The sequence below is a fragment of the Triturus cristatus genome, chromosome 3_2 (genome assembly GCF_964204655.1).
Source record: "Triturus cristatus chromosome 3_2, aTriCri1.1, whole genome shotgun sequence".
Classification (NCBI taxonomy): Eukaryota; Metazoa; Chordata; class Amphibia; order Caudata; family Salamandridae; genus Triturus; species Triturus cristatus.
The window spans coordinates 221,288,568-221,311,036 of record NC_140584.1 but is presented as its reverse complement, the minus strand read 5'-3'; the positions used below and the strand labels follow the sequence as shown (position 1 = coordinate 221,311,036).

Genomic DNA, 22,469 nt, shown 5'->3' with positions numbered 1-22,469 from the left:
CTATAGGAGGCAGTGACATATATAGTCTAGGCAGTGACATGTTAAACAGAATCAGCGCTACGCATTTCTTTAAGAAGGATAGTGCACAGCCAATCAGATATAACTGTTAATTATCTGAGTCCACAGTATATCAGTATAAGAGGCCCTCTGTAAACTCCGCTTTAGAAACCTCCAAGGTGATCTTAGTGTATACAACATTATTCAACATCTGATGTAGTCCCTAGTTCATCTTGTGCGCCTCTAAGGGACCTCCGACGTGGCTGCTGTGACGGTTTTGTTTTCAAGTATTTAAGTACTTCTGTAGGCGTGTTGTAGACTCTACTTTTACCGTCATTTGTGATTCTCAGACGTGCCGGGTAGATCATTGCGTAAGGAATGTTCATGTCTCGTAGTTTCTTTTTTACGTCTAAGAATTTTTTCCGGGCTTCTTGGACCTGTGTAGTGAAATCTGGAAAGATAGAGTTAGTCATACCTTCAATTTTCAGAGTGCCCAGTTCGCGAACCTTACAGAGTGCCGCATCGCGATCTCTCTGGTTGAGAAGTTTGGCTATTATGGGGCGTGGTCTGGCCCCTGATGGCGGAGGAGGCGCCAATGATCTGTGTGCCCACTCCACAATTAATACGTCCGAGAAGGTTTCTCTGCCCAGTAATGTGGTTAGGAGAGATTCCATATACCGTTCCATGTTGCCTGTGTTTGTTGTCTCCGCAATGCCCATGAAGCGCAGGTTGTTGCAGCGTGACCTCGCCTCCAAATCTTCGGTCTTTGCCTGTAGCAGCGATAGGGTCTTGTCTGTTGTTGTTTGTTTCGTTTCTAGTTGGTGTTTTGCATCCTCCATTTCCAAGATGCGGCGTTCCGCCATATCAATTCTTTCTGTATGTCTATCCAGATGCTCGCTATGTTAAGGAGTCTATTTTCCCATCAATGTTTGCTAGTGTTGATTGGATCGTCGTGAACATAGAGTGAAAATCCACTGCTGTGTCCGTGGTTCAAGTTGGTGCAGGCCTCAGGCTCCCAGATGCGTCATCTATTGAGTTCTCAGTTATTTTTTTTGTCTGTTCAAAGTGCAGTTTGGGTTGGTTTTTGTCTGGTTTTCCCATGTTTAAGGTACTCCTTATAGCTATTAATTAATGAGGAAGCTAGTGGTTGGCCGTGTCTCCGTAGTACTCAGCACTACAGCTCAGTCGTTGTTCCCAGCCAAACTCCGGCTATCTCACCAGTTGTCTCTAGGATAACGGAAGACCAGGTCTCAGGACCCCAGAAGCAGCCCGAGGCAGGAGGCCACTGTGTACAACTATGGCTCCGAGATTGTAGAGCTGCAACACCACATGTCTATGGATTTCGCAATCCCATATGCGCAACGTGCCACCAATGTCCAGGCTCCGGCCGGCGAATATAGCAATTCACTGCGCCAGAAAGCCTCTCGGTCTTTTCTGCACTGTGTGAAGCGACGTCTAGTGCAGCGCAGGTGTAATCCAGCCGTCCCAGCCTCGAAGCCACATGCAGGGTATTATACGATGGTACTCACTGAGTGTGTGGCGTCGGGTCTATGCTTATTCTTTTCACTGACCTCGTTCTCGATAGTGTCCCAGCCGTCTCTCTGCTTCTATCGACATTCCGAGGCGTCTGCTCAGGCACCGGACAGAAAGGGGCACAGCAGGAAGGCAGACCCCCCAGCCGCGCCGTCCCGGCTCCTCCGTCTGGGATGCGGCCTAGCGAGTGGTAGCCGCACATCACCACCGCCAGGTCTCACGTAGCAAGCACGCCGAGAGCGCACGTCCACACAGCGTAGGCCGTGCTCCGATTCAGATTTCTCAGCAGTTTTGAGGGCTTTCGGCGCCGTCTCCGTCGGGGAACACAGGTACAGATGCTCTCACCGCTATCCGGAGGCTGGATCAGGTATTTTTGTGGCGATTTTAGCACTGTGTATTAAGGATTCATGCAGGATTCGAACATGACTGGAGGAGCTCACTCACATTGCGGCCATTTCCAGGCGTGGCTAGCTCCGCCCCGCCCAAAGGAAAAACTAAAGAAGAGAGTGCCTGGACAGGAGGTTATGGGCAAGAGGTCCTATCCCCAGTCTACATCGGGGACAGCACGTAGATGACGACAAAGGCTAATAAGCCTCGCAGGACCACAGAATACCCCATCAAGTTGGAAGTGTCGCGACCCCAAACCTTCATCAAGCAGGGGTGGATGTTGGTCCTTCAATTGTTCGGTTGCCATTAACACTTAATAAAATTTATTTAGTGGTTGATGTGTCTGTATAGCTAGGCTTTAAAAACATTCCACTGTTACTAAAAGATTTTTTGGACCTGTACATTCTGTTTCCATATCATATTTAGGACCTTTATAAACTTTGAATGTTTTTAGGACAAATTGTAGCCATTAAGTATTAGTACTGTCTCCCTGAATAAACATATTGCACTTTGTACATTACTGCTCAAGTGACATTAATTGCATGGTTACATTTTTGATGTTATATATATGTTCAATTGAAATTGATTCTTATATTGACAATAGGCTTGCTTTTTTATTAAACATGATGGCAAAAGCAGCAGACATCACGTTTTACATATTTGAATCTCCTGATCAAAAGCCTGTAGGCTTACTTTGTTTTTTTATTTAAAACAAATCCTTGTGTGTTGTAATAGGTCCAAGTAGGGACATTGCTATTTTTAGGCTTAGAGCTTAGTGGAGGCTCAAATTGTAACGTGGTACTGTAGACGTTTTTGTGCATTTACTATTAATTGTGCATTATTAACAATGTGCAGGATAGTAATCTACATTTGTAATACCATGTGTACAGTTAGTAATATGAAACTATTGATTCTGAAACAATCCTAATATGTCCTGTTAAATACACTTTTTGGCTTCTGCTTACTAGGCCTCAACTCCATCTTGTTCAAAATGGATGTCTCATTATGCTCATTTAGGGTTTATGATTTCTGCTGCATGTAGTGAGGCAAGTCATATTTCTTTATATCCGATTGACGCTGTTGTTGAAGAAGACTCTCTAGCAGGGGCTCACTAATGTCACATTTCTTCAAGGTTCTTCCCCCTGCTTGCAGTATTCTATTCATTCACAATGGTTTACTGTTGTTTTGTAATTAGTTTGTTCTGATGTCACTGAATGACATTATCAGGCTGAAACAATTTTCATGTACTGGGATAGTGCTTAGGTGGTAAGGCTGTATGTCACTCTTAAATTTAGTGTTTTGATACGTTGGAAATGTATTTTGATAGCTCATACCATAATGAATCTGCACTTTCCATGTTAATATTATTCTATGAGAAGATTTCCTATATAAAGCCTTGAATTTGGGATTGAGCCATGAGACCTTTCTGATGTTACTAGGGATGCTTTATGATTTCTTACTGATTTTGCTGCTAATTTGGGACTTAAGTCTATTTAAATGTTGCCTATTATTCTGCATTGTCCTATTACTGAGTGCCTTAATGGCAATGGCTTTATGAATCTGCATTTACACTTTTAGTATAGTACATTTAAAATGTTTGTAATAAATCTTCATAAATGTTCTAATTCCACTCTAGAACTCACTTATTTAAGTCAGTTCTTTCTTACTTAACTGTATTATTTATGTACTGATTTCGTACCTGGTCTGTGGGATACATTCCCTCATAAAACTGAGGTTTAACACCGTCTCCAAGCAACCCATCAACTGGCATACTATTGAAGTATCTTAGGAGATGTAAGATTTTAGGGGTATGCTTGCTTTTTTGATTATTAAATATGGAGACAAAGGCAGCAGACTTCATGTTCTACATAGCTGAATACCTGACCAACAGGCTGTAGGCTTATATTTGTTGATTAAGTCGTGTGTTGTGTTTTGTAATAGCCCACTGTATTGACATTGCTGCTTTTAGGTTTAGCACTTACTTGTGCTCAAATTGAAACATGGCACCTCAGAGATAATGAAACAAGATTTATGGGTAGTTGACCCATATGAAATTTTACCAAGGCACGAGATATGTACCGTGGTTCCTCTGTGAGGCCATTTTGGAGAACGCTTTGGGAAGAACCCCTGCACAAAATATTTACCCTCCTTGGACTCATCAGGTGTAGTTGAAATATGTGCATTTTAAAAGGATGTATGACGTTACAACGCACACTTTTACAACGCATGCACTTACAACGCATTTTTTACAACGCATAATCCATTACAACGCATGACATTACAACGCAGGACACTACAACGCATTTTTAAAAAATACCTTTACAACGCATTACCATTACAACGCATACTACCTTTACAACGCATACCATTACAACGCATAATATTAAATTACATTTAAGGTAAGTATTAGATAGTATAGGGGTAAAAATTACTATTCTAACTCCAGGGGGTGCAACAGTAGGGTAAGTGTTGGATAGTGTAGGGGTAAAAATTACTATTCTAACTCCAGGGGGTGCAACAGTAGGGTAAGTGTTGGATAGTGTAGGGGTAAAAATTTCTATTCTAACTCCAGGGGGTGCAACAGTAGGGTAAGTGTTGGATAGTGTAGGGGTAAAAATTACTATTCTAACTCCAGGGGGTGCAACAGTAGGGTAAGTGTTGGATAGTGTAGGGGTAAAAATTACTATTCTAACTCCAGGGGGTGCAACAGTAGGGTAAGTGTTGGATAGTGTAGGGGTAAAAATTACTATTCTAACTCCAGGGGGTGCAACAGTAGGGTAAGTGTTGGATAGTGTAGGGGTAAAAATTACTATTCTAACTCCAGGGGGTGCAACAGTAGGGTAAGTGTTGGATAGTTTAGGGGTAAAAATTACTATTCTAACTCCAGGGGGTGCAACAGTAGGGTAAGTGTTGGATAGTGTAGGGGTAAAAATTACTATTCTAACTCCAGGGGGTGCAACAGTAGGGTAAGTGTTGGATAGTTTAGGGGTAAAAATTACTATTCTAACTCCAGGGGGTGCATCAGTAGGGTAAGTGTTGGATAGTATAGTGTAATATTATGCGTTGTAATGGTATGCGTTGTAATGGTAGTATGCGTTGTAATGGAATGCGTTGTAAAGGTAGTTTTTAAAAATGCGTTGTAGTGTCATGCGTTGTAATGTCATGCGTTGTAATGGATTATGCGTTGTAAAAAATGCGTTGTAATGGTAGTGCGTTGTAAAAGTTGCGTTGTAAAGGTTGTTCCCCATTTTAAAACCTTGTGTTATTTCTGCTCAGCTTTTCAACCTCGATTGATGTTTCACTTTCATCCTCACTTGTAAGGTGTATTTGGAAAGTAGTAGGCAGTATTCCTGCCTACAAAAGGTGGATCGCCACTGCTCAAACCACCAACTCCCAATTATTGTCTATTTGGGATCATTTGACTCATCTGACAACATCTCTGCTTTGTGAATGTTGCCATGTCGGTTACTTGATTTCTTTGATTGCCAGTAGTCGAAATTGGCCAGATATGAGGGGCATAACGTGCTTATACTTTTCTAATTTAAGAGGAAACAGGTCCCCTACTTTTTGTGAAAAGATAACCGTCCCTGGTTAGTTAATGCAGAGAATTGAAATGCTTCAGCCGCAGTGTAAGGCAGGGAGTCTCCTGTGCTGTGAAACTGAGGGAGGGACAGACTGCTAAACAAGCCTGCTTGCCAGGGTGCCTACTTGCCTCAAAGAAATGTAAATGTGTACACCTGGTTAATTTGCAAATGTAAACGGTGCTTGGAAGACTGTATTGACTTTAATTGATGGATTCACTTGAAGCTTCTTGGTGACAAAGATTTACTATTTTTGAGTAGTACTGCAAGGGTGTTGCCAGCTGAGTTTTGAGGTGTATGCTGGACAGTCCAAAAACAATTGCACTATGTAAAATCTATATTTTGAAGGCACTTAATCTTAAACCTTTTTGCACATTTTGTACAGCTCAGCTTATACTATTTGTAATACAAGTTTAAAATATTGACTTACATATTCGGTGCTTTCTATCACGGACTGTCACTTCATAGCATTAAACATACAGAAGTCACTATTCTCCACTGCATCAACAAGGATTCAGTTATGTAGCTCTCTGTTTACACACACAGACCTCTGCAGTGCATTAACTGATAGAGATTTCATAATGTACGGTAGTGCATTTTCCTCTGATTAACGTTTTTTTTTGCTTCATTTAACCTGTTCCTTATTTGATATGTAGGTACTCGAACATGAAATAGTGAAAAAAGTTACAGAAATGTGTTTTAGCCACGTCTTTGACCCCCATCACTGCACTCACTCACCCCACCCCCTTGACGCACAGTTCCCATACATTTTAATGCACTTTGACCACTTCTGATTACCCACCGACCCCCCCCTCTTCCGTTTTTGGTTTATACATACAAAGAAGCCTGCTGTCCCTCTGACTAGGTCATTGTTTGCAGCAACCTATGTGTTTAGTATTAAGTATATATTTAAATCTGCTGCACATCTCTAACGCCTCCTCCTTCCTCACACTGCTAGGCAATGCGCCTGCAACACAAGAGCGCCTCTGTGATCACATATGCACAACACCAAAATGCTTCCAACATAGGCTCACAACAAATACAACATTCTGCTGACCACACACTCACCACGGTGAGGAGAGTATACATGCCAACAACCCTCCCGATTCAAGCAGGAGACTTCTGATTTCAAGGCTAGTTTCGGCCTCCTGATTCCTGTATGCTAAAACCAGATTCCTCATCAAGCTTCTGCCGACACAGACTGTTCTTGTGTGACCCAGAGTATGCACTGCCAGTAATCTGCTCCTGCAGGACAGTGCACATTTTTGTCACACCCTCTCTGCCTGCCGTAGCGCTTTCACCGGTAAGGAAAAAAAGCATATTTGCATTTCTCATATCCGATCCTGCAGCAGCACACTTGCAGGTCCCATGCATGACAATACACCCTATTCAGGTAAATAGGAGAAATATATTATCCCAAATATTTTTTACATTTCCCACTTAACTCTTCCAAAATGTTGGTATGTATGAGAGAGGTCCCCATGCGAAAATGCACTTTGGGCCCCATCTCGGGATATGAAACACTGTATAAACGGTACAATAACATAAAAGTTATCCTTAACCGTCATTTTCCCTCCTTTGCTACATAGGCTATAGTTCCCTGTAACTTTATATTTTCGCTTTTCTGCAGATGCTAGAGACATAATTTATTCTTCTAACTTTATACCTGGTACACAACACGCTTTTAACTCTCTTCAATTTGATTGCATCAACTGGTCTGTTCCTTTTTAGGTCTCGCCTAGCGACGCAGCGAAGCTGCACGCTAGCGAGATCTATTGTCGCCGACTTACTTTGCGATGCGGGACCAGATAGGTGCACGCACTTGAAAGACATCCGCTGTGAACGCGTACGGCGGCGTTAGCTGAAGTGGCAGGACAGGACATGTGCACTGCGTGTGCACATGGCACCCGGACAGCCCATGTGCACGATCACGGCGTCTCTTTCAGTCAGCCGATGTGCACCCGCAGCGTCTCTTCTCTGGCGATCTCAGCACTTTTGCGCGCTCCTCCACGCTTTCAGTTTCGCAAGCGAGGCTCGCCTCTCTGCTGTTAAGGCGTGCTACCAAACGGGTGCAGTCAGGCCGAAGTGTGAGCAGGAACACCCATGTGCGGCCAGCTTGAGCTATTGACATTGCAAATAACAATACCTTTTATTTTTGTTTTGAAAACATAAATAAAAGGCATTGTCATTTACAATGCCAATAGCTTAAACTTGCGTAGCTGCGAGACCTATTGCATTGCAAATGCTTGTTGTAAAGGTCTCAAAAGTTCACAAGGCCTTGTAAGCTCTATATAAAACTCCAAATAAAATACCAGAGTAGCGGCAAGAGGAGATACAGGCATGACAGGTGGGGAAACAACTGTTGTCTTCACGATAAAAGAACGACAAATCCCTGCTTTCTAACTTGACCAAAAGTTTGATCCAAGATTAATCGTTTTATAGGTGCCTCATTTCTTTCATGTTGAGAAACAATTTTTAAATATTTTTACACCAGTACCAATTGTTACCTTAAAAGGAAATTACCTAAAAACGAGAAACGCTAAGGCAAAATGTTTTGTTTCTTTTTCTCCTAATGGCAGCTTCTGCCTTGCGCATGGGAAATGATGAAAAACAGTTTACTGCCAATGAAATGATACGTAAACATACCGTTCTTCAGTGCTTGAAATAAGAGTACCGCAATTGTATATTTAGTATAAAATGTGACCTTCAATACCAGTGCTTGCCTGCAGGGAAATCTACCATGTAGTCTGAACAGGTCAAGCATAGCTTCTCTACGTCAAGAACCACCGAGAGTGTGTTAAAATCACAACTTGTACATCCCATGTGTATTCACAGAACTACGCAAATCAACTCACAGTGAAAATACCCAAAAAGTGCATTCACCACCATATTCCCGTGATGCACGCTACATCAAAGGCCTAACTGCTCAATCATACTTCTACATGATCTGCAAAAGGTAAACGAGGCCTAAAGAGTAACGGGGCTGAAAGGGGTGTTCGCTACCCCAGTATTTCTTCTCTTCGGGGCCATCCGACACTCCTTCCCCGTAACCGACTTTTAATATCCGACTACTTACAGCGCGCGATGCCAGGTCTCAAACCTGGGGCGGTGTCGTCAGTGCTCTTAAATACGTGCTGAGGCCGCTGAGATTCAAGGTGCTGCTACTGGGAGGGAGCAGTTGTGTTGCCTGACGGGGGCCACATCCACTACACAGGGTAGAGGTGAAGCTTTGAGGAGTGGCGGGGCTCTGAGGTAGACGCCAGGAGGTGGACACCGGCAAGCAGTATGTGGCACGACAAAGGCCCCTGGGCGCGTCATTTTGCTCACTGCTAGGGCCTTTTTCATTCAGTCCACAATTGAAGGCCGGTGGGCGCATGCGCAGTAGGGTCTCACGGACTGCCAGGCAATCAACACTCTTGCCAGGGGGAATAGGTTTGTTATGTAAATAGTTTGGTGATAGCTATTTAAAGGAGATAATTGAATTTGCAAACATTTAAGTGTGAGAATGAGATTTACAGTCCAGACCGGATTTAGGGTAGCCACCTGAGAAAAATACGAGAAATGTTCCCATGTTCTAAGATTCTGTAAGGCCAAGGAAGTGGTTATTAAATAGGAATTTATGTACAAATCATACAGATTTATTTCTAACGTGGCTGTTCTTTGGTTACTTAAATTGTTAAGCACGGATCATTTTTGCTGTTCTAGAACTCTGTATAAAGTGTTTACTTTTTGAATTTACTCTTCAGGCTTGTAATGGGGCAGGCCAGGGCTTTAACTGGGATGAAAAAACTGGAGGGTCTCTCAAAGGGGCGTGGCCAATGTAATTAAGGGCGTGGCTTAAAACACTTAAGCTAAAAAATCTGTGCTTAGCATAGTGTGCCGCCCGACTTGTATTTTGCTATTTCTGTCATGGCATCCAGATATATGATACAAAAAGTAACATCATACCTACAACAAGTCAGTACTATTGGCTTTGTCAATGGTTGTTAGTTGCATTAGGTAAATAAGCAGCAACTATGGCGTGTATATAACATTGAAAAAGCTTCAACTTAAAGCCCTGGTGACACCACGACGATGTTGCTGCCCCCGAGTTTCAAAAAGAGAAGAAAAATCCAGAGAAAATATGACTCTCTTTAAAGGATTTCCCTTCCTCTACAATGCTCACCTCATCATGACGTCATGCCATAACTTCTCCACTTGTGAGTAGTACACAGTGTGAGCACGTGCACATTGATGTGCTTGCTGTCACTGCAGTCCGGGAAAAACCGGACTGCAGTGACAGCAGACACAAAACAGAGCCCGATAGAGACCCGCTTCGAGGCGCCTTTTAAAAAACTACCGGTGCTCAGACCCCTTGAGACCCGGCCCACTTAAAGCCCTGGGGCAGGCCACACATGGGTGTTCCTGCTCACACTTCGGCCTGACTGCACCCGTTTGGTAGCACCCACGGTCCTGTGACCGCATGGATAAATAAACGGGCGAGGCAGCACTGAGGCAGTCCAACCGTAGAACCCAACCAAGAGTGTGTCTCCTGCATTGCACGGTGCTGTACAGCTGTAAACGCGTGTCCCGGCCCGATACATATGGGCCGCAGGGGCACGGCAACTAGCAGCGGAGAACGGGATCCACCATCAGTGACACAGCCCAGGGCAAGATCTGCTCCGCCATCACCCTCGAAAGCAGAAAACCGTGTATCTAGTACCGACGTGGCTCCACCCGATTCCAGTACGTTTTGGCGGCCCTGCAGCCCATCTGAAGTCAAATGCTTTGCGAGAACAATTTTTGGAAACCCCAAAAGTCTGGGGGAGAAGAAAATCTTCAAGCCTCCACCCTTGTGAGCCTGGTAGCCGCGAGGCAGCAACCAACCAACACCATACACATACCCCGAAAGGCAGAAAACTGCCCAGAGGGCACACCCACGTTAAAACCACAGCAACAAAGCAGCTGTAAGCGCGCCCATCAAACTGGTCAAGCACACAGCCCACACCTGCACATAGCCTGTGCCTAGCGGTGCCATGCCCTAGCAGAACTAAGGAGGACACCACACTATCACCAGTGTGCTCACCACCACTGAGGCCAGAACAAGTGCTGAGCGTTTCCATGCATGACGTCCATACATACCATCGAACATTTTCTAGTTATAGGCGCACCATCCTCCCAAGCTGCCAATTGGATCACGTGGGTAGATCGTCTAGAGACATACTTTGCCACAATGGCACTTGAGGAAGACCGGCAATGACCCATGCTTGACACCTAGGAGGTACTGCTGTCCACAAACTGTCGAAAAAGGTACGAGAAGCAGGCCCCCTCACACCTACTCCACACTGAAAGCGGCTTTCATGGCTCACTTCGCTCTTCTAGCCAATCCAGACTATAAGCGACTTCTGGTCAGGCAAGTGTGACAAACACCCGAAGAGTCAGTAGACAAATTTTATGCAAGTCTGTGCGAGCTGGCAACCACATGCACCCTTTCCGATGAACAGCATTGAATCCGTGCCCGATTCATTTGGGGTTGTGCATCAACAAAACTGTGCGCCCACATCCTGCAGGTACCACGCATGACAATGGAAGATGTCCTCTACATGGGCAGGCTGAAGGAGCTGTTGAAATTGCAAGCAGCCCACATAAAAGCCACACTCCAATGGGCCATCAAGGCCAAACCCGTCAACCAAGTTTGCACCACTGCCTCACCTCAAACCCAATAAGACCATTCTAGGATGCAGCAAACTGACAGACCATGCCGGTGGTGTGGAGGCCCCACATCACATGCATGAGTATGTCCAGCCAAATGACGGATGTGTTCAGCCTGTGGAAAAATGAACCACTTTGCCAAGGTCTGCACATGGATGCCAACTGCAAAGGGACTGAAACGGAAGATGACCAACCAGGTAGGTGCAGAGCCTGGAGCAGTGGATGGAGATGACATGGACGATGACGAGTCAGAAGGGACCGTCCACGCCATTCACATCATTGAACCAAGCCCTGGGCAAATCGGCCAGGCCCCAGAATGCCAAATCATGATCAAAGGACAACCATTAGTGGCACTAATTGACACAAGAGCCTTGATTAATATCCTACCCCTGTCACTGCACAAGGACATGACCCAACCAAGACGACAGTGTGGCCCTATGGCACCTCCAAGTGCCTGCCAATGGCCGAAGTCTTCAATGCCACCACCAGCCACCAGGGACAAGCCACCAAAACGAAAGTCCATGTCAGAAAGGACCAGTGAACATGTTACTCAGCTGTCACACTGCTGAATGGCTACAGCTAGTCCTGTATGCCTTTGGAGTCCACATCAATGTTCTTGATTCCTTGCTGGGCGAGTTAGAACAACTGTTAAAAGGTATCAGATGCCAAAAAGACCGTTCAGTCCACCTCCATATTGATCAGACGGTGCAACTAGTTGCGCTGCGTCACCCGTGAGTGACATTCTACCTATGCCCCAAAATGGAAGCGGAGCTGCTTAAACTGGAGTAAGCCGACATCATCGAGAGGGTGGTGTGACCGATGCCAGGGGTGTCACTGATCGTTGTCGCTCACAAACCCAAGGAGCCGGGGGAGGTGCGTATATGTGTCGACTTGTGAATCCCAAACACTGTGAACGAGAGAACAACACATAACACCTACGGTAGATGACATGGTGGGGGAGCTGGTAGGCTCCTGGTGGTTTTCTAAGACGGATCTATGTTCAGGATACCACCAGATCCTTCTCGTACTGGAATCATGACACGTGACCACATTCTCAACTCATCTGGGGTTACAGTGATACAAACACCTCAAATTTGGCATCTCCGCTGCCATGGAGGTTTTCCAGAACATTATTCGAGGGTTACTGAAGGGCCTGGCTTGCGTCCTGAGCGTCAGTGATAACATCTTAGTCCATGCCCTCACCTTATAAGAACATCTCCTTCGTTACTGTCCATGTTCCATCAACTCCAAAGCTGCAGCTTCACCCTACACAAGGAGAAGTGGGAGTTTCTGAGGGAGGAGATATGCTTCTTCGGATATCAGTTCTCTGCGAAAGGAATCACACCTGACCTGGTGAAGGTGTGCGACATCCAAAATGCATTTGCCCCCTCTACTGTCACCAGAGTGAGGAGTTTCTTGGGAGTGGTCACCCACTGTGGATGTTTCATGCAGATCCTCACCCAACTCACCGGACAACTCCGGGAGCTCACCAAGGCATTGAATCCTCATGGCAGTGGGGTCTGGAGCAAGAAAAATAAATCCAGGACACAAAACAGGCTCTTTCTGCTGACACCAACTTCGTTTACTTTGACCCCAGTTGTCAGGGTTCACAGGAGGTTTCCTCCCCGTGACCCTACCCTAGCAACCATTTCTGCCTCCTACTCACACAAATGGGGGTCAAGAGTTATTGACCCTGACAGAGTGAAGTGCCCACATTGGTACTAGCACCCGAGCGGAATGGCAGAAGGTTTCAATCTTAAAAATGTAGGTAATATATTGGTGGACATCGAAAGGGACTTAGAAACTGTCCGGGAGGAGAATACAATTCTTTGACAGGAAATGGTCAGTTCTAGGAAAGAAACTGCAGAGCTAGCTAGTAGATTGGAAGCACCTATTTCAGGGGCAATTCAAAAGACTCCAACCTTTGAAACTCAAAGTTCTACCACAAGTTCCTTATCGTTCGCTCCCACACAAGTCATTCCTTCTTTTTCCCTACTAATACCTTTAGCCCCCCCAGAGCGATTTATTGTGGACACCCAAAAAGGCCCAAATTTTCTTAACTCCATTTTATGTGCCGCCCAACAATTTTCCCCGATGCTCAATCTCATGTCGTATTCATTCTATCATATCTCAGTGGGGACGCTGCCTCGTGGTCCATGCCTTTAGTGACCAAGGATGACCCCATTTTGCGCAATTTTGAAGGCTTCAAAAAAGGATTTCTTCGAATTTTCGACAGGAGACAAGCGCCACAGGCCACGGACAATGAACTACTAGAGTTAAAACAAGGAAATCGTGAGCTGGTCACTTACCTGGCCCAATTCAACAAGCTTGTGGTAGAGACAGACTAGCCAGATAATAAAAGGGCAGCTGTTTTTTACAGAGGGTTAAGAGAAGAATTGAAGGATGCATTGGCACAAATTCCGAATCGTCCTACAGAGATCTCTGCCTTAATTGATCTGGTCTTAGAGATAGACTTTAGACAGAGTGAACGAAAAGGAGAACGAAGGAGAAAATTTCGAACTAGCGTTCTTCGTTTCGATCGAATTAAGTCTGAAACTACTCGATCAACAGAAAGTACTACCGGAGTTGAACCAAGGGCCTTTGTCCAAGTAGGAAAAGAAGAAAAGACGACAAAATAAACGATGTTTGTATTGTGGGAGCAATGGGCTTTTTGTGAAGGCGTGCCTAAAGAGACCTAAGACTCCAATGAAGGATAAGGAAAACTTGCAGCACCGCCAGTAAGTGGAGTTGGACTGGTGAATGCGAGCGAAGATACAACTCCAATTACCCTTCAAATGGCAAATACCCTGCCAGTATTGTCTCCTCACCTAATTATGGCCATGACGTTGAAATTTTGAAACGTGATTTTGAAGAACATCACAGTGATGGTTGATTCTGGTGCAACCGGTAACTTCTGCGACCTAAAATTAGCTGCACATGTAGGTCTAAAAGCCATCAAGAAAGAAAGAAGTGAGGTTGTGAGAGCGGTCGATGGAACCAACTTAACATCAGGACCAATCACAAGCCATACAGAAAATGCACTAATGATAACCACAGAAGGCCACAGTGAAATATTACAGTTCAACTTGATTGACGCCCCACAATTCCAACTAATTTTAGGACTTCCTTGGCTAACTGAGCACAACCCATCTATTGATTGGGAAGCTCGAACGGTCCAGTTAAATTCCGAATATTGCAGGATACTTTGCTTTAAGGAAAGAAATGACCGATCAGAGTTCAGCATAGCCGCACAGCTTTGCGAGAATGGAGCGTCAGTGTGTGTCATTCAAACAACTGAAATTCCAGAAGAGTATTGAGATTTCGCTGACCTATTTGACATAGTCATGGCTGTGAAGTTACCGCCACACAGGTCCTATGACTGCAAGGTTGATTTGGAACCTGGGGTCAACTTGCCTTGCAGTCGCATCTATCCCTTGACTGAAAAAGAAAATCTACATTTCGAAGGATACATAAAGAAACACCTTGAGAACGGATTTATCAGACCATCTCAGTCACTGGTATCTTCTCCTCTTTTTTTCGTGCCAAAGAAAGGAGGAGATCTTAGGGCCTGTATTGGCTATAGAGCAATAAACAGGATAACTACAATAAATCGATACCCTTTACCTCTCATTTCTGGACTTTTGGACCAAGTAAAAGAAGCAAAGCTTTACACCAAGTTAGATCTGCGTGGCGCCTACCACTCGGTCAGACTTTGGGAAGGTGACGAGTGGAAGACGGCCTTCAGGACCAAGTACGGACTCTATGAATACCTTGTAATGCCGTATGACTTGTGCAACGCTCCAACAGCGTTCCAATACTTCATCAATGATGTATTAGGTGATTTCATCGACACGTGCGCGATTGTGTACATGCAAGATATCTTAATCTACTGTAACATAGAAGAAGGGCATCATGTGCAAGTGCGAGCTGTTCCTTAACGCATAAGAGAAAATTCTCCATTTGCTAAACTGGAGAAATGTATATTCAACACAAACACTGTGGAATTTTTGGGATTCGTATTGTCACCCTCCGGAATTACTATGGACGAACAGAAACTGAAGGCAGTAACCAAATGGAGGTCTCCCACAACCATCAAGGAGGTTCAGAATTTCATCGGGTTCGCAAATTGCTATAGAAGATTTATACAGGTTTTCTCCCAGAAAATCCTACCGTTGACATGATTATTGAAGAAGGGAGTAACATTCAAATGGTCTGAAGAAGCGGAGGAAGTTTTGATTTGCTTAAAAAGAGTTTCATGACTGCGCCTGCATTACTTCATGCAGATCCTACCTAACCTTTTTATCTTGAGACAGATGCTTCAGTGTTTGCCATCGGGGGAATACTTTCTCAGAGGGATAAGCAAACAGGGCAGCTACATCCGGTAGCCTACCGCTCCCGTAAGTTGAATCCAGAATGTAACTACACCATCACGGAAAAAGAACTTCTAGCCATCAAGGATGCATTTAAAGAGTGGAGGCACTACTTGATGGTGCTAAACACACAGTCACTGTATTCACCGACCACCGGAATTTGAAGTACCAAAGATCAGCTTGAACCCTTACACCTCGTCAACTTTGATGGTCGCTTTATGACTTCATGATAACCTATAGACCAGGTTCAAAGAATGGTAAAGCATATGCGTTATCTAGGTTGGATACAGATAATCAGAAGAAGAACATTGACAATCAGCTGATCATACCTGAAGACAAAATCATAGGAAGAATTTCACAAGTACCTTTGGAAGAACAAATTCGATGTTCTATGAATGAAACTGAAATCGAAGGTTGGTTCGCTTAAGACCCCCAACGAATGATTCGAGATGGGTTGCCTTACCAAGACAAAACATTGTTTTTACCCACTGAAGATCTTCGAAACAGAGCAATGTATGAGTGTCATGACGATCCCCTGGTTGGTCATAAAGGTGTACAAAAGACTGAAAACTTGATCAAACGAAAGTTCTGGTGGCCACACATGAGTCGAGACATACGTCAATACGTTTTAGGATGCAAGATGTTGCATGGGGAAAAACGGGCAGACAGGACCCAAAAGGGTTTTTTACAGCCACTGCCCAATCCTCTGTATCCTTGGCACACCGACTCCTTAAATCTAATTGTAGACTTACCATCGTCCCAAGGTTTCGATACAAACTTAGTTTGTTTTGACACCTTCAGTAAAATGACTCACTTTATATCTTTCAAAGGAATTCCCACAGCAAAACAACTGTCTCACCTTTTTAACCAGGCTGTAATTCAGCTCCATGGGGTACCAGAGGTATTAATCACTGATAGGGGGATCTCAATTTTTGTCTCGGTTCTGGAAAATTTACACCAAGGGGTTGTTTATTGACCACCGATACTCCACCAGTTTCCATCCAAAGACTGATGGCCAAACTGAGAGAACAAACCAAGAACTTGAGCACTATCTCAGACTCTATTTATTAGATGAAGAAGGTGATTGGCCAGATTACCTGTGGACAGTTGAGCTTGTTCATTATAACACCCAAAATGTGTCCACAGGTTACTCCCCCTTTTTCATGAATTATGGCAGACATCCTAATTTTCACATAGAATTTGGCAATGTAGAAGTTCCAGCAGTGCAGGAAATAACCCAACACATAACTAAGATTCACCAAGCGGCAACTCAGAGTTTAACACTAGCCAAAGACCATTACCAACTCTTTGCTGATATAAAGAGGAAGAAAGAACCCAATCTCCAACTAGGAGATCAGGTCTGTCTCTGCACCAAAAATCTAAAATTAAGGGGAGTCTGTAAGTTTCAGTCACGCTTCGTGGGGCCCTACCCTATTAAAAAAATTATCAATCCAGTTACTTACCGTTTAACTCTCCTAAAAGACACTAAGATACATCCAGTCTTTCATATCTCCTTACTCAAAAAAGCTCAACCAGTTTTGCGACAAAAGACTCCTCCTACTCCTTTGGTTTTAGATGGAGCTGTGGAATATGAGGTCAAACGAATCTTAGACTCTAAAAAGATAAATGACGACCTTTACTACCTAATTGACTGTAACGGTTATGGACCTGATGAAAGATCATGAGGAAAAGACACTGATGTTCACGCTTCACATTTAATTAAAGCCTTTCACAAAAAAATTCCTTTCAAACCAGGTATGGAGGAAACCCCGTTGAGAGGGGGTACTGTGAGGGTTCACAGGAGGTTTCCTCCTTGTGACCGTACCCTAGCAACCATTTCTGCCTCCTACTCACACAAACAGGGGTCAAGATCTTCCAGGGATCTTAGTTGGCTGAGTTGCTGGCAGCGCTGGGTTTCCAATATGGCTCAGCTCACATGCTATTCAGCATTCTAGTCTGCCATAGAATCTTGGGGTTTGGTGAAGTGCGCTTCAGCATTCTAATGCGCACTTCACTGGAGAATTTACAGCGACTGCAGCCTTTTTCCTTTTGTCCGTCGCGCTCAGTCAGATAGGGTAGTTCCGTCGAGTCCGACTTTTAGCTTCGCCGGTTCTTTGGCTTCCGCATTCCTTGTCCTCAGGTTAGTGTATTTACTTATGCATGCTCACTCTCCTTATGTTAGTCAGCGAATGCTCGTGAGAGGTCTATGCATTTATTTGACCCCTGGTTACGACGTGAACAGTGAGTTTGTATTCCTTCACATCACTTTTTATCGCATTGTCTTTGGGCTCAGGGACATATATTCAACGCTGGTGGGACAGTTCATTTACAGCGCCTCTTTCGTTTCTCACAGCCTAACAAAATTCATTTTTACAATAACATTTAGTCAAGTTCTGTTCCTTCACAATATTACCTGAATGGTAGTTTCTAAGAAAGAATATATTTTTCTTCAGTTATGTAATAAGAACCCAGTGCGCTTAAAACTATTATCAGACAGATCATTTCACAATTAATTGAATACTGTTTCTCAACTTACCGAGACATCTCCACTGTGAAGAATCGTTGGAAGGAGTTCTTCTTCTTCTTTCCTGCAAAAAAAATAAAAGATACTTGTTGAGGCTCATCTTATCAACTCAATTCTCAACACACTGAGGGCCACGTAGAAGAGCGGCAAGAGCCAAGTCATTCCTGGTAAGATAAGTTATCTAAATATATAATAAGAAACTAAATAAATGTAATGATTTATAACTGACAACAGAAGGAAGGAAGACACAGCTGAACTGGCGGAATCAAATACTTGGCAGTCTCTTCTCTCTCCCCATCCTCTTTCCCCCCATGGTACTTACCTGCGAAGGAGTTTCTAAACCTAGCAGGGAAGTATTGAGAGGGGCACTGGGAGCTGGGCCTCATTCTGCTTCTGTGCCATTAGAAACTAAAGAGTTATTGACCCTGACACCAGTAAAGACACTGAGCTGTCAGCAGATGCAAGCCCCTCAGGTCTGGGAGCAGTCCTGTGCAAAAAGCAGCAATCTGGAGAGTGGGCTCCCATTGCTTACGCCAGCCGTGCCCTGACTCCCACCGAGCAAAGGTATTCCCACATTAAGAAAGAGGCAATCACTACATCCGGCGGACTGCTATCGAGGTTATCGTCTAGAGGGGTGAGGAGTGTAACAGTGAAGACCCCGGATCTGTCGCTGACCCTTCGAAGGCGTAAGTTGGACGAGATATTGGGACACTGACATTTACTCCAGGGTGGCACCGATGGTGCTTTGATTTTGTGAGACTTTTGTGAAATTCTTTGCGAGACTTTTTGGACAGACGGGGTGCTATGGAGAATTGCTAGCGAGCATATATACGCATATATACGCACACACGCACGCCCAGCCGCATAAACTTAAAACATACAACACTAAGAGTCACTGAAAGACAGCCAAAGTATTATTCAAGTATCAATCAAACTCTAGCATCTCTCATAACTTTCCCTGTTCTTCTATCACTCTGATACTCTGATACAGCTCGTCAAAAATTCTCCATCCTGCACAGCTTCAACCCCGAAGCTCCTGTTCAACTAAAGCATCCTTCGTGTCATCGGCTAACGCGGAAGTGAGCCTTCTTAATACACGCTGTTGACTCACGTCACTCTCACGCTGCTCTCTGTTACTAGTGTAACAGAATGGTGTGTACGTGCGGATAGGAGCCTGGAACAGGAAGGAGCGGCTACAGCTGAAGTTGCAGTCGAGAGAGCTGGCGGGGGGGGGGGGCGAGATAAACAGAGATAAACAGGAAAAACAGGGGAAAAAAATGGAGACAGGGCAACCAAGGGACCTAGAGTCTTGGAGTGCCTGAGAGTGCCTGAGAGGGTGAGAGAGGGCAGTAGAGTGCAGTTAGATGCAGCGTTGGAATAGTCCTGAACGTAAACACATCCATACAAAATTACAAATGAAGCAATATTATCACAGGAATAGTGATATTAGTGATATTATGATACAAGTGCAGATTTCTATCACATGCTCATACGTATACTCCTCAAGTAACTGTTGGAATCTATATACTATTATAATCCCCATAGAAGAGGCTATACAAAGGGTGATACATAATCAGTTACAGGAGCTGACGCAACAACTGACGCAACAACTCCCACAACTCCCACAACTCCAAGAATTCCAGCCAAATCTAGGGAAACTAGTGCTTCTTCAAGTATTACAGGCACTACAGGCACTACAGGCACTTCAGGCACTCATTATAGTATCATTATTGATTACTGATATGGCGGCCCGGGGCGAGGAAGTTGTAAGAGAATTGGAAGGTGCTCTGACCACAGAAGCTATATTATCACAACAACAAGAACAAACCCAACGTAATGGAACCGAAAGCGGAAAAGAAGCTGCAAGTGGTGGGGGAAGACCAATTATAATTGATGAACAGGGGGAACATGGAGAACAGAATCTTAGATGTCCAGAAGTTTCAGAGATTCCAGAAAGGCTGGAGAGTATTCAAAGCACAATGAATCCACAAGACTCACCGAAAAATGTTGAAGTGCAGAGATGACCCGAAACTAGAGGTTTCAAAGCCAAGGAGAACGAAGAAGGAAATCTTGAGGGTAAAGAAAGAGCATTAAAAAAAGACAAGAATAAAAACAAAAACATGGATAAGAAGCAGAATAAAGGAAAAGAGAAAGACAACGAGATGGAGCAGGAGAAAGAAAGGGAGGAGGTGAAAGAAAGCAAGATTGGGAGCGGGGGTAGAAAAGAAAAGGAGAAAGAGAGAGAGAGAAAAAGACTTGGGAAACAACGATAACAATGATAGCAACAAGAACCTAGAATTAATGGCAAAAAAAGTAAAAAGACTACAAACAATTAAAAATTTAAAAGCTGCGACAAAAATTACTGGACCGCAGGATCTTTCTCAGCCTAGGATCTTCAATATATTCAGTCCACTGACCAGAGAAGCAACGAGTGAATTAGTGAAAACGGATAAACAATCTGCTATGCAGGAAAGTGATGGGAAACAACCCACTGCTACGAGTAGAAATTACAGTGATGATTCTGGATTCCTTCTAGCACGGCCCATTATAAATGAAAAGTCTATGCGAGTTACGGACTCTGGTACCCAGCTCCATGACCAGTCATATGACTTAACCCGGAGAAACTCAGGGGCTAAAGCAGACAGAACACGAACACCGAAAAAGAAAATGTGGCCGACAACCCCCTATCCCTCTCACTCCGGTTACCAACACCAGACAGGGAGAAACCTACTCCACTTGGAAACGACGCACTCTCCGAAGAGTTGGATTGAGACCCATATGAAACAGGCTTGTCTATCTCTAGTGAATCCTGCAAGACAACCGATACAAGTGAAGACCAAATTTCGGATTACGGTAGCTCAGATGGCTCGGATTTTTTAGAATCGGATAAACCAACTACTTCTGGGCAAGGTTTGAACTCAAAGCCAAGACTTGAAAAAAGGTGGGCGAAATTCAAAAAACAGGGTCAAGTCATCAATGAAGAAACCACTGAGTTGGTGAGCAACTTGGAACAACCTGGCACAAGAACTAATCTTGTTCGAAAAAGCCCCAATATTAAATCAAAGAGGAGATCAGAACATAAACAACTTTATGAAAACCAACAGCAAACTAGCCATAGAACTGATACAAGCTTATTGTCAGAACCCTCATTAGCCGCAGTGCTAAGTTCCATTAAGAGTCTCCATCAAGATACAAAAATGGATAGTTAAAGGAACCATTTTGCTATCCAAAAGCTACAGGGAGCAATTCAAAAAGTAGATAAAACCTGCACTGAAATTTCTGAGAGAATGGCTACAATAGAAGTACGTACTGAAAACCTTGAGTCCGATGTTGCTCACCTTCAAAAACATGAAAAAAATAAAGAGGCAGTTATAAAAGACCTACTGATAAAGATCGAAGACCAAGAAAATCGATCCAGAAGAAATAACTTGCGCTTTCTTGGAATTCCTGAAGGCAAAGAGGACAACGATCCAAGGGGCTTTATGATAAATCTTCTGAAAACTGCCTTCCCGGAACTACAAACCTGGGAAATAGAAAAAGAAATTCAACGTGTCCACCGATTTCCTTTGATGCTCCCTAAACATCTGCATAAGCCTTCTCAATATCCAAGGGCCATTCTGGTTTACTTCGGAAATTTTCTTTTACGAGAAGCTATCTACGATCTGGCAAGCCCCTACAAAAAAAAGAGAATACAAGGGCTTCTCATTCTTTACTAGACCAGACTATGCTCACGCGACCGTCGAGCGAAGATGGAGGCTGCGACAATTAATCACCCCTTTTGAATAATCTGGGGCAACTGTTTTTCTGCAAAATCCGGCACGGCTGAAAATAATCTATAATGGCATAACAAGAAGCTTCATAAGCGAAATTCAAGCAGAGGTCTACTTAAAAGAAATAACTAAAACAGGAAAAGGATATAACGACAAATAGTCTCAAACTTTTTATCAACAAAGAAAACTACAATCAAAACCTGGAAACTTGACTATAAGGCTTATACCAATCTTACCGGGCCGGCACACAGAGGGTGTTGATACGCGCTGATCTAGCTGACGCACACACTTGGGTACATGCTGACCCAGGACGCCTAATTGGGTGGTAAGGGGGGGAGGAGGGTGGGGACCATGGGAGACGAGGGGTTTTGGGGAGGGGGTATGTGGACCAAGGCCGAACCAAGAGTAGAATGTAATGCTCCACAACCAGCTGAAAAAATAGAGACCAAGCTATATGGTAAACAAGAGGGCATATCTACAGAAATACGGAAATATATCTTTAATAAATAGGATAAGAATTATTTCATTGAATATATGCGGCCTAAACGATCTAAAAAAAGACAAAAAGTTGCTATCGGCTTACAAACAATAGAACCAAATATTATATGCCTACAAG

The 22,469-nt window shown here is 43.9% G+C and overlaps 1 protein-coding gene across 1 annotated transcript in view; it reads right to left on the bottom strand.

Moving 5' to 3' along the window:
* SPOP (speckle type BTB/POZ protein) overlaps positions 1 to 8,787 on the bottom strand; it is a 203,700-nt gene extending 194,913 nt beyond the window's left edge. Inside the window, exon 1 of the mRNA XM_085647011.1 lies at positions 8,575 to 8,787. The gene's annotated coding sequence lies outside the window, so the exon portion shown is untranslated. The remainder of the gene's footprint in view (positions 1 to 8,574) is intronic.
* Between the last annotated feature and the right edge of the window lie 13,682 nt (positions 8,788 to 22,469).